The 18,555-nt window shown below is 29.1% G+C and overlaps 1 long non-coding RNA gene across 2 annotated transcripts in view; it reads right to left on the bottom strand.

The window, feature by feature from the left end:
* Window positions 1–2,985: 2,985 nt before the first annotated feature.
* The window catches only part of LOC129908176 (uncharacterized), a 65,767-nt gene continuing 50,197 nt past the window's right edge, over window positions 2,986–18,555 (bottom strand). For both annotated transcript variants that reach the window (XR_008771231.1, XR_008771230.1), the window contains 2 exons: window positions 17,912–17,943; window positions 2,986–3,638 (listed from right to left, as the gene is read on the bottom strand). This is a non-coding gene — a long non-coding RNA (uncharacterized LOC129908176). The remainder of the gene's footprint in view (window positions 3,639–17,911; window positions 17,944–18,555) is intronic.

The following is an 18,555-nucleotide window of genomic DNA, read 5'->3' as shown; positions in this document are numbered from 1 at the left end:
AAATAATAATACTTTGTATTTACTTAAAAGAGGTTTAATTTTTCAAAAAAAAAAAAAAAATAATAATTTAAGTGGCGCCCAACAAAAAGTGTAATTCAAATTTTTTTTTCAAATCTTCAATAAACTTCGTACTGACATGATTTTCAACACTTTCAATGACCATGGACTTAAAATGGACCCAATTCATTAAATTAATGAATCTTATTCTTCCATAAACAAACATATTTTCTTTAAATGGCGACCAACAAAAGGTAAAATTCAAGCTTATTGAAAAATGAAGGAAATTTTCAAAAAAAAAAAAATTATTTTCAGAGCGTCCGTATTACTCGACTATGTTTGATTTATATATAATTTATCAAAAACTTGACAATTACTTCGCTAAATGGCGCCCAACAAAAGACAGATATCATAGCATTGCTATCTGTTTTTCAACGAATTTATTTCAACAATTTAGGATTATTCTAGAAAGACAATAAGAAGCTGGAGTTGATTAACTTTTTTTAACTATTGAGATCCTATATTTGAATGTTGTCCTTAAGTGGCGCCCAACAAAAGATAAAACTCAAGCTGGAGCAAACGTTTGGGAAACCTCCTCAGAAAAAATTATATTTATTGCATGTTGTGTAGTCAACAGACCTTAATTAAGTATTTAAAAAATGAAGATAGGTTACTTTTTTCATTTTAAAATTTTCGTTAAATGGCTCCCAACAAGAGATGGACATCAATATTATTCAAATCCATTAGGGTCAATGTGGGTAAATGTAAACAGGGGTAAATGAGAACATGGCTGATAACAAGCTTCAGTTAAGTCTATTTGACGCATACATAAGTACAAATCGCGGACGCATGTATCTTTTAACTTATACGTCAAACTCAATGCTGTCAAAGGAGAATTAATTCGACGAGGTTATTTTCCGTGAAAGATAATTTTTTAAAGTGCCAAACAAGTCGTGAGTCTTTCAGAAATATTAAATATTCTTGCAGATTCAATTAAGTCAGTATAATTTGCAAATACTTTTTAGTTTTGAATTTTGATGTAGATTCTATGTGAAACAAACAAATTTTAAAATACAGGACATTTATGTCGATTTGCATACGTTTACATTTACCCCAGAATATTTTTCATAATGGGAAAATGTAAACAACGTATTCTGGGGGTAAATATAAACATATATTTTTGCTGAAATTATTTGTTTTAATAAAAATAAAGTATTTTTAGTCAATTACTATTGCTAAAGTGCCGTGGAGTCACATTTTAAAGTAGCCAAATCCATCATCTTCAGTGGATGATGATGCAAGATCGGTCTTTGACGGAAAAACAAAAAAAATATGACGTTCAGAGCTGCTCAGAATGCATATTTGGTGTCTATATAAAGAATCAAAGGAAGAATACAAAAACTTTTATTGGAATTTGAAAAAGTTTTTTTCAAATACCTTCTTGAACGTTTTTCAAGTCGTTATCCATATGATAAAGAGGAAATTCTAAATTTTAAATCAGTGTTCACATTTACCCCGAATTTGTAAAAAAACACAAACATGGTGGGGTATTTGTAAACATGCCATATTTGACAGTAATTTCAACAATTTGGGAAATATTTGTTTATATTTATAAAGAAGAATTGCCATCATTTCAAATTTGCATTTGAAGATACCTTTGAAGTTGTTCCGTGAAAACATATTAAAATCTAAAGTCAAAAGAAAAAAAAGACATTAAATTGTTTACATTTACCCACATTGACCCTACACACTTTCTTATGAAAGTAATTTTCCAAGCTTAAAGGTTATATTTTCACATATAGTGGACCTGTTTCATAAGGTAAAAACTCTACTCTAATATTTTCGTTAAATGGCGCCCAACAAAGTACAAGCAAAAGCAATAAAATAATTTTTGCAAAAATATGAGTTTTTCTCAATATTTTTTATCAAATTCGATATAAATTTAGCACTTAACTTAACAACTCATCATAATACAACAACCATTTACTATGACTATGAGAAATATGAGAGCATAAAAATAACTTCATTCTTTTTATTTTGTTTACTCATAAAGATACATATTTTTAGATTAAAGGTCTTTCTTCAATCATCATTATCATCATCAGAGTGGTGGCCATACAGAATAAATAATACAAAGCTGAAAAAGAATAATGCCAAAGCCGAATGTGTGCAGTGTATATGTGCAATATGCAATGTGCATTGAAATTCGTTGCATATTGTGCGATTTATTCGCATCCGTTGCTATTTTAATTCACTAAATCAAGATATGGATGAAGAGAAGGAGGATTGCAAGCGCGATACAACGATGATGATGATGATGGCAAAAACTTGAGTCCAATCTCGATAAAAAAATAAAAAAAAAAAAATAGAATCTATGCCCTCTTGAACACTCAGATACTTCTAAATTCTGATATTGCACACTATAGTTCTTGGCTCTTTGAATGTAAAAATTTGTTCATTCCACAAACGCGATATGCAAGCACAATTGTGCTGCTTTTATTATTGCTTTTGTGTGTAAATTGCAATTCAATTATGACAGCTGACGTTTTGTAGAGAATCCCAAGACAACGACGCCAATATGCCGTCGATGATTATAACCGACAACGACGACGAATAGAAATCCCGTCGGGCGCATATCCGATCTTGAAGAGAGAGAACCTCAACCTCAAAGGGTAGGCTTTTTTTTCTAAGCAGTAAAAAATTCTTTTCATTCCTTAAGTGATTCGTTAAATGCAAATCAATTGACATTTTCTCTCAATCCGTGTTCCCACCCGTTACCCCGTTACACACAAGATGGCTATCATTGTATATATATTTCCATAGTACTATCATGAAGTAAAACGATCTTAGGAACTCTAGTGGTGACTTGAAAAAGCAGAATTTGTATGAAAAAAACACACTGAGCGCCACCTCAAAAAAGTGGCGACATCAACTAATACTAAATTCGACTTCATGATAGTACTATAGAAATATATATACAATGATGGCTATTCAAACGATGAACAATTTTCACACTAAAACTATAAACACCCGGTATAAGAAAAAGATACATGCCGCCTAGATAAAGATATGTCTTCTAGGTACCCACAGATACAAGCCAAAACCAAAGCCAGGCAGCAGCGAGCAGCTTCAAGCGTTAGCAGCGTATTGTAGTGGTGGATAGAGAGTGAGCATTATTGAAATGCAAATGAATTATGACATATCTGACAGATTCTCTTCTAGGGTATGTCATATTTCAAGTGGTGACGTGAGTGTACTCGTATAGTGTGTTGGATGTGAGATTCAACATTCAAGATTCGAGATGCGATGAGGAATTTTTTTCACTGCACCACACTGCACAGCAGATCTATCTCTTGATTGGCTTGCATATGTACGCGAGGCGAGTTGAGTCGAGTATAATTCTATTCGACGACCGACGAGAGTAGTTGAAGTTTATGATTGCGTAATCGATCATGGTTTTTCTATTATTTTATTTGTTTTTCTTGATTTTTTTTTTTTTTGTAATTATTATTTTTTTTTTTTCAAATAATAATGATTGCTCTTTGTGCCTTACTCTGTCAGTTCCACATATTATTATTAGATGAAGTAGTTTCTTGTTGTTTTTCTTTTTTGTTCTGGAATAAATCCAACTTGTTGAGAATCTAAAAAGAAAAGAAAAAAAATCTACTTGATTAAGACATTCGTTTTTGGTTTTTGATTTTAGTTTTTAAAGGATGAGTGATGGAAAAATGATTGAGATGTGACATCAAAAAAAAAGTAAGACAAAACAACACACCAATGGAATATACATAAAAGAAAAGAATTGAAAAATAAGTAAAAAAAAAAATGTAAATATAAATGCAATTTACGCACGAACTAGATTATTATTTATAGAAGTGCAGAATTTATTGACAGATGGTCAAGAAGTTGACGTCAAGTAATAAGTAATTGTGTTGTCAAGTATTATTTTTTTTTTTATATTTTTGTAAACTAAATAGATGATAATAAATGTTTTCAAGATGCCACATTTTTAGTTGGTCAGTGTTATTTGCTGGATTTAACACAATTGGCAAATATCCATAATTTATTCAGTTTTAATATAATTTCATATGAATGTAACTAAGATTGTATTAAACAAATACAAGGAATTATTATATTTTCAACAGATTTTAAATACTTGAAATATATTTCCGCTTTAGCAAACAATTTGGTGTTGTTTGTGTCATATTTTAGACATTTATTGCCAAATCAATAGTTTTTTTATGACGAATTATGTTTTACCTACTAATGACTGTCACACCCGTAACGGTACCAAAACGGATATTTCTTATAGTTTTTTCAAGATATTAATAACTTTTTATATAACTTTCTTCCTATTTTAACTTTACTAAAAATGAAAACCTGAAAACAAAATATCAAACTAAACTCCTGTAACACTTAACTCTCACACCCGTCCGGATGCCGAAATAGATATTTTTTGAAACTTTTTCAAAAAATGTTCAGAATATTTCCATATTACTTTCACTTTAGGTACTTTACCTTTACACGAAGAATTGTTAATAAACTATCAAATGTCACACCCGTAACATTTAACTGTCACAACAATTTGTACCAAACAAAATATTTTTGAAAGTTTTCCATAATGTTAAGAATATTTCCATATAACTTTCATCTGGTTTGTAACTGAAAGTTAAATTTTTAATGTCACACATTTTGTATTTAACTATGTACCTCACATCTTACCAAAACGGTTTTTTTTTTTGATAGTTTTTCAAAATGTTAGGAATATTTAAAATATTTTTCGGCTTATTTAACCTTTATGTTAAAATCTGAAAATAAAATATTAAATGTCACACCCGTAACATTTAATTGACCAAACAATAACTTTGCCAAAACCAATAATTTCGATAATTTTTATTGTTTTTTTCAACTTATATCTGGATAGATATTTCTTTTTTCATATGATCCCTTTTTTTAACCAAAACATTAACTACAAAGTATTGCTATTATTTTCGATGATAGCATCGAGCTAACAACAAACTATACGAAAAGGTATAATAAAAATCAACTTTAATTCCTCGTTATAAATAACACAAGAGTCATAATTATCAATTCACTTCACGACTCAAATAATACTAAATCTGTCACTCAAAAATGTAAATTGGTCCTTTGAGCTGGATTAAAACAAAAAGCAAAAAATACAAAAAACCTATTTATTAATTTATAATTCTAATCATACGAGCCATTTATTGATTGCATCTCTCGTCACACATTTCGCGCTGTCTTGCATCATCGCAATCATCATCATCCACACATCACATACAATTAATAAATCCAGCTGATTTTTATATCGAAAAAATCAAAATTCAAACACTTTATAAGCTACAATTTTTATTTCAACAATATTGCAATAAAATCAACAATAAAATTCACATTGCTATCACGTTCTTCACTTTGAAAGTATCCATACGATACGATCGACGTTAAAGTATTTTTATATTTTTCTTCTCCATTTTTTTTTTTTTATTTTTTTTTATTTAATTTTTGCTAAATTATACCAAAACAAGAACATTTTCTAAATGCCAGAAATATAAAAATACCAAAACTACTAAAATGGTGGTAAATTATATTTATTAAAAATTCTTAATAAAAAAAAAAAAAAAAAATCACAAAAACCTTTCGAATAAGAATAATTGTATATTTTTTATAATTAATTTTAATTTATATTACGTGACCGTCAATGGTGTTGCATATAGAATAAATATATAGAGGAACTCTCGCCATTATTCTCATAAATAATTATTCTTTGTTGTTTTGTTAAAGTATCATTTTTCTTAAATGATTTCTTTTACTCTTTGGCACCTTTGGTTTTGTTTGGTTTGCTTGGTTTGGTTTCGTGTGGTAAGCCCTGACTTCTGCATCGACACAACACAGATTAATTAAATAAAATACACATTGCCACTTGTTTAATGACTTTTGATACCATACATGGAATATCTATCTTTTTTCTCTCTCCGGACTCTCAGTTAAAAAAAAAAAAAGATACAATGTCTGTCTGGTCTACAAAGTATTGCCACTACTTCTGGTGGATAGTAGATTTATTTGAAATTCAAAAATCTATCTTTCAATCCAAACAAAGAAAAACCAAGATACAAGCCATTTTAAGCTCTGTAAATCTAGATTTATTTTATCATTAAAACTTCCACTCATTCTCAATTTTTTGTTTAGTTCTATGTTGTAAATGTATAGATACTTCTTGTGTATTTAATAGATACTTTTTTGAGAAGCTAAATTTAATTACCATAAAAGGAAACAATGTTGTGGTGTATCTTTGAGATTACTCTACTCTCTCGACGAGCACATTTTACCACATTACACACACCATTTTGGATGACTGCACAGAGATAAGATAGGATTTTAATGAGTTTTTGTTGCAAAATTACCATTAACACGAAATTATCATGATTAGGGGTTGCATTTTTTTGGTTTTTCATTTATTTTTCAAAAATTAAAAAAAAAAAAAAAAATCTGAAATTCAAGCCCACTTTTTCTTCATCACTCTCACACAGTCACGATTTTGTTATTTACTCTTCATCGTCACATATTTAAAATATTTTTATAATATATTTTTAACTCGTTAATAAAATATTGTTGTGATAATAAAAATATTGCTAAAAATAAATGTTTTTAATTTTAAACTTGCGATTTTATCATCGAACTGCGCGGAAATTTTAAATTATTTATAAAATACGAGACAACGACCGACAACCAACCGACACCGGGTTATAAAGTAAAGTATAAAAGAATTTATACATTTTATTATTGAAAAGAGGCAGGTTTTTTTTTTTTTCATTTCGATTTTTAATTGAATTACTTTTATTTTTATAAATATTTCTTTTTTGATAAACAATTAAATTTGTTGAGATGATATTGAACAATGTAATCAATTTTTATCAAAAAATACCTTTAAGCAGTTGCAGCCATACACTTGTTTATTATATGAAATATAATTGTTTGTGAAAAAGATATTTTTATGGTATAAGTAGGTTGTTATGGTAAACAAAAGAGAGAAAAAAAAGAGGACACAATCTGCAATCGATAAACAATAATGACAGGTTTTGTATGCGGGATTGATTCTTTATTGAAAAACACAAAAAATGTCAGGAATATTATGATAGCTGATGCGCAAAAGAGTATTGAAATATTTTTTTTTCTTTATTATCCCAAAATTCAATTATAAATGGAAATTATTTTCGAAAGAGGGTCATTACTCCTTTTTCAAGAATTTTAAGACTAAAACTGTGAACAATGTTATATCTTGACAAAATTTTGGGATTTTTTTTTTAACTTGGTATCTATTCAACTAAAAGTTTATTACAAATTTCAATCTCCACCACCCATGTCACTCTTTCATGTAAAAACAAACTTGGTGTGAACTATAATTTTTTATGCATTTATGCATGCTTGAGATATCATAATTTTATGGTTTTTCTCAAGAAAAGCTGTCATAGACATGATTTTATAAAAATTTCCTTTTGAATTCGCAATTTGTTTGTTTTTCTTGCGAAACGAATTCAAGTGTTGATCTCTTAGTTTTTTTTTCTTCATTTTGTCCTATCACCTTTCTATGATCACGATCACTTAATAATTCCTCACAAGAATCTTATAATCTGATAAAATTAGTAATTTTTTTATATTCAAAATAGATTTTGCATCATCATTAAATAAGATTATCACTTTAACAAAATCATTCGGCAATATTACCTACTATTGTATTTTAAAAAAAGAAAGATGTTTTGCTTTGCTTTTCACTATTTTTGTTTGGCTTTTATGTAATATCAACTTTAAAATTTCGCATAATTCTTTAATTATTTTTTCCTTACTTTTACAATTTTGCATTTGAATATTTTTTGCAATTTTTTTTCCGCAAATTTGCTTTCAGTGCTTGATTTTGCATTTAACTAAAAACTATGTCTCATTTTTATGAATATTATTAATTTAAAAGTTAGCAAAGTTAACTATGCTATTGAAAAAATTCCTTTTTTATATTCGCTGGCGCTGTTTCAATTCGCAGATTTTTGTTTTTTCTTAAGAAGATAAATAATTACAATTTCCCATTTTATTAAATAATAATTTTTCTCAAATAATTGAAGTTTACTACCTCATTTCGCAATAATTATTAAATATATTGGTTTGCGAAGTTTGCATTCGTTTGCAAACAAAAATTTAAAATGCCAACATTTTCAACAGATCAATACAAATTTTTCAAAATATCTTTTGGCAAAACATATGAATCATTGCATACATACTTATTATCTTCTTAGAATTCAATGTTATATTTTGAGAAGAAATGCAATTCAAAAGTATCATATTTCAATAAAAAATGGCTTAACCTACTTGCTAATTTATTATTTCGTCTCTTCGCATGAAACTGTATTTAAAGCAAATCGATATGATGTTTTGCATACAAATGATTGCGAAGTGTAATTTCGCAAATTAAATCATTTGCGAAGTAGATTTGATTAAGTTAGTCATTTGCGAAGAATATTTGAATACTTATTAGCAATTTTCTTTATCCGGCTCAAGGGACCAACAAAATGTATGTTCTCTAATCACCTACATAATATCATCAAAAGAAAAAGGTATTCATGTGTAACACCATTAAATAAAACATCGTCAAAAAACATGTAATAATGTCAGTAAAAAAAAAGTTGTTACAATAGAAACCATCAAACAACCAACACCTTGTCTATAAATTTCCGCTAAAAAATATATACTTTTTTATGAAACTCATTCATTTTAACAACTCTACTTCCCTATTAACCCTTTTTTTGTCTATTCGATTTTTTACACCTTCCAATTCATATAAAATATATCTATCTCCAGCCAAGTTTGACTAATGAATTGAATGTGAATGTCCTTTGGACTCTACATTATGTCCTTTTCATTAATTTCCATTTATTTGTCATTATGAAGTACCTATGTATGTTTTCCTTTTTGAAAACCATAAAAATGTTCTACAGTAAAGGAAATAAAATAAAGGATAATTCACAAAAAAAAATTATACATTCATGGTCAAAAAGTCTGAAATGTAATTTCATTAAGTGTGTTAAATACATAATCATTCACATCGACATGCATGGCCAATCAAAAAAGTATCTTTACAAAAAAAAGATACTAAAAGCAAACAAAAAAAGGAAAACCATGTCAAAAAGAAATATGATAGACTTCCTAATTTGGCACCACTGCACCTTCTCTCTGATGGCTCTACTCTATACTGGCAATGTCAATGCTGCTGGACTGGTAACATACAATTTTCACTTAAGATAAAAATCGCCACATAATTGCGCACAATGCATAAGCACAAACCACACCAAAGAGAGCCCACAGGAACTGTGTTGTACAGGACATGCAAACATCAGGGGAGGAAGTGGCATTATGCGAGTATACAACCAAAACTAACCTCACAAATTCACACAACCAGTCTCCCCATGTTGCTTGATTTATTTCCTGTTTTTCTCTGTTCTGTCATTTAAATGGATTTTCATTATAAAATCCAGAATTGGCTTTTAATTTTCTTTGAAAAAAAAAACCAAAAAAAAAACACAAAAAGTCGATACTAATCCAAAAAATAAAAAACATGTTAACGTAAAACCGAATGAATCCAATAAAAATGGGAATGTGATCCTCGAAAGGCGATATACACAGACCAGAGGGATAGACAACTCTCCAGTCTATAAAGCTTTAGACCGGAGCGCACCTTCGTGTGTCTAATGCATCTATACCTACGACTACGATTGCGACGACTAGGAGGTATAGATATACCTTCTCTGTTTTTGAAATTAAGATAAGCGATGTCAGTGTGTTATGTTTATTAATTAATAAAATATTTTCCATTGACATTATGACCGACCATCTGGTGGCAAAATCGAGAACCAAGAAGGACACTTGCGTTTGTGTGCGAGCAATTAAGGGTTCATCGACTTTTGAGATAGTAGGCTGAAAGTTAGGTATTTTAGTTTTTTGTCAACGTAGAAGTAGATTGGAATAGTAGGTAGTGGTTACTCCTGGTAATTAACTTCTATGCTCACTCGACTTTTTTACCGCACCACCGACCGCACCACCATCGTTATGGCTATCGTGGGCACATTTTTAATTAAATTTATGTCCAGTAGTTTGATTTTTATGACTATTTGTCACTGGTCTTATATACAACAAAAAATATGTTTATTAATGTCGCGACGTTGCGTGGTTTTATGTTTTGTGTGTTTTTTGGTGAATGGTTTTTGATATTAAACTTATGTTACTAGTTTTATAAAAAAAAGGTGGTATCCTATTTACCTAATAAATTTGTCACGTTACTTTCTGGATATATCCGGTTGTATGTTGGATAGCTTGAAACATGTACTCCGTCAGTATGCTATACCTGCATTTGCTTTTTGAGCTTAGGAGGTCTCAACAATGGTTATTGTCTGATAAAAACTCATTGAAAACAAAATAAAATTTATAAAAACGCCTCTGCAATTTCGCAAAGCTTTAAATACTTCGTTATGCAAAAAAATTGACTTTTATTCTAAGTGTCCGCTTTTTATTAACTTCGCAAGTTGTTTTGTTTGCGAAATGATACTTTGGAATAATTTTATTCGCAAAGATTTAATTCTGTTAAAATAATCGGTGCAATACTTTCCAATGAATTCCCAACATTTTTACCAAGCAAACATATAAATTACTTTGCAAAATGATAGTTTTGCAATCAATTTTTCCCAGTTCGCAAGTAATTTATAAAAAAAAAAAGAGTCCACGCAAAGATCACATCGATCTCTAAATGTAATTTGCATTACAAAATACAAATACTGACACATTTCGATATTTATTCTTGATGTCTCATGTTCTTATTTTGCAAGTGAGCAACTAAATTTGGAAGGCGATGCTTTGCAATCAAATTTGCAAATCTTGAAAGGAATCTTTGCATATTTTGAATTGCTGATGCTATATCGGTCATGTTGACAAAACATTTTAAATTCGCACTCCAATCATAGGTCTGTTTTGGTCATGCAAAATGAGAAATTCGCATTATATTTTTTAGCACTTTCAGTTTATCACTTTGCGAAGAACACGTACAGTGGACTTTCTGAAATGCGAACCCCAAAAAGTTGGAAATACACATTAAAGGTGTAAAATGGCCAAGAAGAGGAAATGCTTTGTAAAATTAATTCAACACAACACAATGTGCGAAGTAATCATTTGCTTACAAAAGTCATTACTTTCAGTATTTACACATTTTGATTTTGAAGTTAAGAAAATGACTTAAATAATTGTTGTCTTTGTTAAAAAAAAAAAAATCCAAAGTATGGTCAAAACGTTTACCCACATTCTAGAGATTTTCATATTATGGTAAATTGAACAAATCCACATGAGTTCCCATCAAAAAATCTTAACAAACCTCAATATGGATATGACTCTCTCTCTCTGCTGTATAATTTCAATTTCTCAACAAAAAAAAAAAAAACTTTTGTAACAACTCAAGTGAAAGCACAGTTTTCCACACAATATTTTGTTTTTTTTTTTTTTTTTTTTTTTTTCAATTCTTTATTGTTGAAAGATCTCTTTGTAAATTGTGAAGTGTGTGGTATATTTAGGCATCACACAACAGCAGGAATATAACTGAAAAACCAATTCCAAAATTTCAAACCCAGTAACATTCACACAAAACCCAACTGACATTCAATCAAAAAAAAAAAAAAAATAAAAAAAAAACGAATAAAAAAAGTTAGCATGTCTGCTACTTTAATATCCCTCCTTATTGAAACAGGAGATACCTATACTTATGTACTTATACAATATTTTTCGAATTATTCGTTTTGTATAACTTCAATTGAAAGCCTGTGATTAAAAAACATAAAAACAAAAACAAAAAACAAATCATTCGAGTATGTTTCGTTTTTTATTCACCCCAGAGGCATGTTAGTTGTTGTTGTATTGGTTCGGGTTTGGATAGTCTTCTTCTCATCCGATGATGATTGCTGTGGTTCTTCTACTCTTTTCATGATGATGATGAGGATGATGATCCATCTACCTACAACAATTCTACATGACAATTTTACTGCTCTGCTGCTTGCTGTGTTCAATGTTCGTGTTTGTTTCATCATTTTCATGGTCGGCTCGTCGGAAATGTAGTCCTCGTCAAGTTGTCAAAAATTATGACAACCATTATACAACACACACTGAACGTAAAAGCAAAAGCAACAAACCGAATGACGAACCAACAAACAAAAATTAACAAAAAAAAAATGTGAGTTTCATGTTTTCAACTCACACCCCCTCTAGCGGACGTTTTATTTTGTTCTTGTTGTTGTTGTTGTTGTCATCGTCATCATTATCATCAAGGCAAAGTTTTCTACTACAGTGGAATTGTTACAGACAAAAACCGAAAATTAATTGTAATTGTTTGTCAACAGTCATTTAGGAGTCCATCTCTGACAATGCAACTGACGACAAACGACGCCAATGGTTCGGGGAAACTCAACAACAACAACGACTATGACGATGTTTATCTGAAAGAAGGAGGAAAACAGAATACCTACACAATCCATATAACAATGGAACCACCTATTATCGGGAATCAAGCTCTCTTCCACATGCAATCCCGGTCTCGATCCGAATCCAGAGACAGAAACCCGAATGCAATGTGTGAGAGATGTTTAACAGGTTTTCTTCTTCTTTTTTTTTTTTTTTTCTTCTGTTGTGTTACGTTTTGCGGTCAAATATGACGAGTAAAATTGTTTCATTTTTCGAGTGAAGTAATTGTTTAACAAAAAAAAATTGAAAAAAAAAAAAATATAATAAGTTAAGGAAAGCGGGGGACGACATTCACGTCAACATTTGACGTCGACGACAACGAAAACGACTGATGGCACATAGGTATGCGTGACAGTTGTATTTTTGTCTGTAATTGATGTTAAATGTTGTCGAAAAAAAAAAATTAAATAAAAAAAAAAAAAAAACATATAAACTAAAACGCTATCATAATTAGCGACACAATCGTGCGTCCAGTCGTGCATGGTAAGATTTTGACAAAAAAAAACTTCAGCAGTCCACACATACCTTTGAGGTTGAAGGTGGAATTTTTTATAAATCCTACAAACCTCTAAAACAATTTGATTCTAGTCATTTGATTTTAAAAACAGTCCCTAAAATAGCTTAGTTGTTTAAACTTTAAACTTGAAATAGATTGCTTTGGAGATATTAGACTTTTTTCTGTAGATTTTTCAGTATTTCCTACCACCTTAATTTTGAAAAGTTTTTTGAACAAAAATTAAAGATAAAATAAAATGCCTCACAAAAAATGATCTCATGCAACCTATATACCTCTACCATTTTAATGCATACAAAATTTTCTCTTTTTCAAAATATTAAGGTCACATATTATTAAAAAAAAATAAACCAACAAATCAACAACTACAACAAAAAAAAGTCAAAACATCTCGTTTTTATAATGATTTTTTAATATTCACAATATTAACCACGCTATTGTGATTTTATGACCTTTTTCGAAACAATGAATAAATCATAAATCATAATTCCCAATAATGAAAGCTTTAAATCAAAAAATAATAAAAAAAAAAAACTTTCAGCTTGAATGCATAGCATACATATTCGATTTGTGTATAATAAAATATCTCTTTATGATAATATGCTAAAAATTCAGAGATATATGTAAATCTATATTAGTTTTCTTGTTTCGTTTTTATCACTCCTTAAAAAAAAAAATGGTTATATGGCATATCACATTCGATATAAAACATTTAAAATTAATTTAATAGCTTTTAAGCTGGGTTTTAAAAAAGACAAACGAAGTAGTATAGACAACAAATGAATGAAAAAATAAAATACTCATAAAACTATTCTATTTTAATCTTTAATCCGCCTATAAGTCTCAAATGGAGACAGTGTGCGCGCCTCCAATGAATATAATTTACCATAAACAGCATCATGATTTTTCCATTTATAGCTTTTTTCTAATTTTTTTTTTCTTTATTTTTTATAATTTATAGAAAAAAAAAAAAATAAATAAATATTTCCATTCGATCACTAATGAACCACGAAATATGACCAATTCCCATTTATAATTCATTAGCTCTCCTTCTAAGAGACATTGTTTCTATTTCACAGCCTGTTAAAAAGACTTAAATAAAGTGAAAAAAACTAATTTGCACCCACCACTCCCACTCTCATTTGTGTGTGACTTGACAATAATTATATATCGACTTCAACTCTGATGGCGATAAAAAAAATCCTCAAGATACCAATTGTCTTTCACTTAGCTTTTTTTAGCCAGAAATGGAGAAAAGATATATTTTTTTTTGTTGCTTAAAGATAAAAATAAATTTTATGTTCTTTATATTATTTATAAAAAAAGTGAGACTTGTAAATTTTATGCAACCACCAATCGAGTCCGCCTTTTTTTGCATTTTAAACGAATAAAAAGAATCACAAGACTGTTTCATTCCACAGTGGAAGGATTTTAACAATCTTATTATTGAGGTTTTATTGGATTGCAAGCAAAAGGATCATAAAATGAATTAAATTTGTGGTTGGTTTCAACGAAAGGAAATGGAAATAAATGTGATTTAGAGTTTGATACGAGTTCAATTGACTTCATTTAGTAAAGTCAGAGTCTCCATTTTTGATGATGGAGGTATGTGAAAGTTCAATGACAATATACTGAGGTTTAATGAATGTAACGAACCATGAATATTCAAAAAATATTCAGTAAATTTTATTGCTTCTTAAAGTCTGGATATTTTGAATAAGACTAGGGTCATAAGTCTGCATTAAACGATTTTCAGCTCGGAAGGTAAATTAAATCTTTTCTTTATCATTTTGGGGCGAATGTTCTTCTTGCTGTTCTAAAAATACTTTTAAAAAAAGTAGGAAAAGGAGATATTTAAGACTTAATTCACGAAATTTAGAAATGGCAGCCAACGACTTGTGACACGTTGTAGTGCATAATTAATTTTACTGCATTGCCTTTTTCAAGGCAGTCAAATACACTGCTCATCTCACATTCCCGAGACTAAACATTGTCTGCTAACTGATACAATTTGGCTAGCTTCTATACTGATATATCTACTTACATATTTGACTGATTTTGCTATAAGAAAACGGTGCACCTTTTGAACTAAAACGAATACCTTCATAAGAAAATTCATCACATGATGTCAATCTGACTATTTTTTTACAAGTTACTTATTTTAATATTAGGCAAAGCAATAGTAAAAAATATTTCATGTTACAATAAGAAAGTGGACACTCAATACTAACATTTTATTCTTACTTATTTTGACCAAAACTCAAAGCAAAATTTATAAAAATCTTTGAATAAGTTTAAAAATTGTAATAGATTAAAAATTTCGACTTTTGTTACTTTTAGTGTTTTTGTCTAGGTATAACTTTAAAAGCTAGCCGAATATTTTAATGATGCAACTTTTTGTTGAAAATTGAATTTCTTTTCGATCTTTTTTAAAAATTTAACCAAATAAAGTATTGTACTAAATATAAAAGCAAAAAATTAAAAAAAAACGTCAGTTTTGATGTTTTTACTAAAAAACTTATTTTTATGGTTTTTGAATTCATAAATATTCAACCATATGAAAAGGATGATGACTATATTTATTTACGTCATGAAATTAAATCCGGGTAAAATTGGATGTGAAATGTGACTTTTCCATTTGACTTTTTGAACAAATTTTCAATTTTTCTTAAACAAATGGCGACATGACCCAAAACAGTTTTTCTAGAGTGTTTTGCTTATTAGCTGAGCCTCAGCATTCATTTGGTGATTTTATTTTATCAGATTGGTCATTTATTACTCAAGATTTATCCCTGAATTATAAGAAAAAGCCCTAAAAATTCTATCCTTCCATTCTATCCGTCACACTTTGTAACGTTAGATTGTGTAGTCTTAAAATAATTTAAAAATTGTCTCTATAAATTAAAACCTCCATACTTCTTTAATGCCCACAATGCCTCATTGAATTAAAATAAGAATTAAGAAGAAGTAATAAAACTACCGAAATGCGATCAAATTTGTGTCCCTCAAAAACAAACTATACTCTCTGTTATCTAATACTCCCTTTTATATCAGAAACTAAATAGAAAAAAAAAATCCCTCCCACATAAAACAACTTGCACTTGTCCTATAATAAACCTGCCAGCCGAAACTATACATAATCTCTTCTCTCCCGAATCGACTTAAATACTAGATTTTTTTTTATTATTATTTTTTGGTTCCAAATGGTTAAAACTTAATGACATCCATTAAAAAAATATTTGAAAAATATTGATACAACCTAATAAAAATCAACTTCAATAAAATTAAGCCGCAACACATTCTCTCATATCGATGACACATTTTTTTTTTTTTTTGTTAGAAATGTTGATACCTACACCAAATTATAGTGCATCCAGATTGTTGTATTTGACAGATATTGAAAAAGAAAAAAATACGATTAGGTCTTAAATTTATTTAATCATTTCCAATAAAACAAAAATTAAACAAAACGAACTAGAAAAAAATCTCTATTATGGCATTTTGACATAGTTTTTATTTTCGACACAAGATACTTTTTTTTTGTCAATAAAGAATCTTGAAATCCTTAGGATGCAGATTTATAATATACTTTGTCATTAACACCAACCATGCATATTATAAACTTTTTGTAAATGCAAGGTGGGGAACACCATCAACTGATTCATCTTCGTCAGGGACGAAGTAAAGGGGCACGAAATGAGTACCCTCTCTCTCTCTTCAAATTTTGGGTGTTTTTTTTTTTTTTTTTTTTTTTTTTTTGTGACAAAAATATGTTTAATATTTTTAGAAAATATCTTTTGGCAGGTGCTTTGGTTGTGTATCTTTGAGCAATTTATCTTTCATATTCATAACAATCTTTTGATAGTATTAGTGTGGCGGTGTGACTTAACGGATATCGTTTAGTCACCAATAGCTCATTAGGAAAGACAAACAACAAAACTATCCTGAGAGATCGCTACTAACGATAAAGCAGGTGAGTTATAATAAAAGATATTGTATTTAAATATTAAAGATATAGGATTGAAAGTGAAACATAGTCTCTCAAAGAGAATACTTTGTTGTTTAGTAACAGAAATAAATTTAAAATTATTTTTTTTTTTGTTGTTGTCATAATAATTTTCATGCAAAGTATTAAAAATAGCCTCATATGAAAGAGTCCACGCAACGATGAATTTTTATACGCATTTTGAAGCTTTGTCATGGTTGTTGCACTTCACGCATGTTACGGGGATATAATATGCGTATCTGACAGTGCATCATGATTTTGTCGTCAGAATTTGAAAATGTAAAAATTACAAAAAAAAAAAAAAAAATCAAAATACACCTCATTAGATACACAGATACTCTCATACTATTCCTAAAGATACATTTTTGTTATTTTTTGTTATCGTATAGGTAAGATATTCACTATGATTGCGGTGTAAAATTTGGTTTGACACAGATACTTTACTTTTTTTTTTGTTCTGTGGTTATGTTTGTTCATCTTGTTTTTACTCGAGAATGTGTGTTTTTGTTGTTGTTATTGTTTATGCATCACACGGATTTGATTTGGAATTGATGATGATGACAGAGAGAATATTTGCCATTCCCATGCTTTGAACCAAAACATAATCGCTGATCTACTAATATTGACTGACGTTAACCATCAATGCGTGTAATTGTGTTACTTTTTGTTGTTGTTGTTGTTGTTGTTGTTGTTGTTGTGGTGTGTCAATAGATGGGAATTTTGTTTTGGTTAATCTTGATACTTAGAAATGATTATTTAGTTTAAAGTCACATCTTGTAAATATGGAATATATGGGAAAGTCATATAAGATTGGTTAACTTTAACGAAATTCTTACCATTTGAATCTTGAAGAAGATCCATCATGTATCTGGAAAAAAAGGAAAAAAATATTATTGTAGAATTTTTATAAGAAATTGAAAGATTAGTTATTTAATTCTAAAGTTGTTTGGACGAACTAACTCTATGACTGGTCCAAAATACTTTTTGGTAAGGACAGTGAATTTTGATTTACATTTTTTAATTTTTTAACTGCGTTACTTAACTGCAAACTTGAGTAATATACATATTATGCCACATTATATGGCAATTTTTTAAATTAAGTTGCAACCTAAATATCCCATACAGTTACATAAATTACAGAAACATTAATTTCAATTAAATATTTTTTAAATCATTGCGTTACCAAAAACTAACTTAAAAACTTCAACTTTTATAAAAAAACGCTCCTTTCTTAGGTTAGATGATAAATTCTGACGTTTTTAAGTAATGATTAGTCCAAAAATTATCAGAAATAATATGAAAAGTAACAAAAGTAAGTAACAAAAAGTAACGCAAGGGTAATCTTCATTAACTATGTAACTCAGTGATCACGCAATTAACACTCGCAAATATTTCATTGACTTTGCAGGTATTTATTCCCCCTGACCATTGGTTATCATTTATTTGAAAAGTTACAAAAAGTCAAACTTAACATTAAATA

This window comes from Episyrphus balteatus, chromosome 2, assembly GCF_945859705.1.
Source record: "Episyrphus balteatus chromosome 2, idEpiBalt1.1, whole genome shotgun sequence".
Classification (NCBI taxonomy): Eukaryota; Metazoa; Arthropoda; class Insecta; order Diptera; family Syrphidae; genus Episyrphus; species Episyrphus balteatus.
This window is presented reverse-complemented; position numbering and strand designations above follow the sequence as displayed.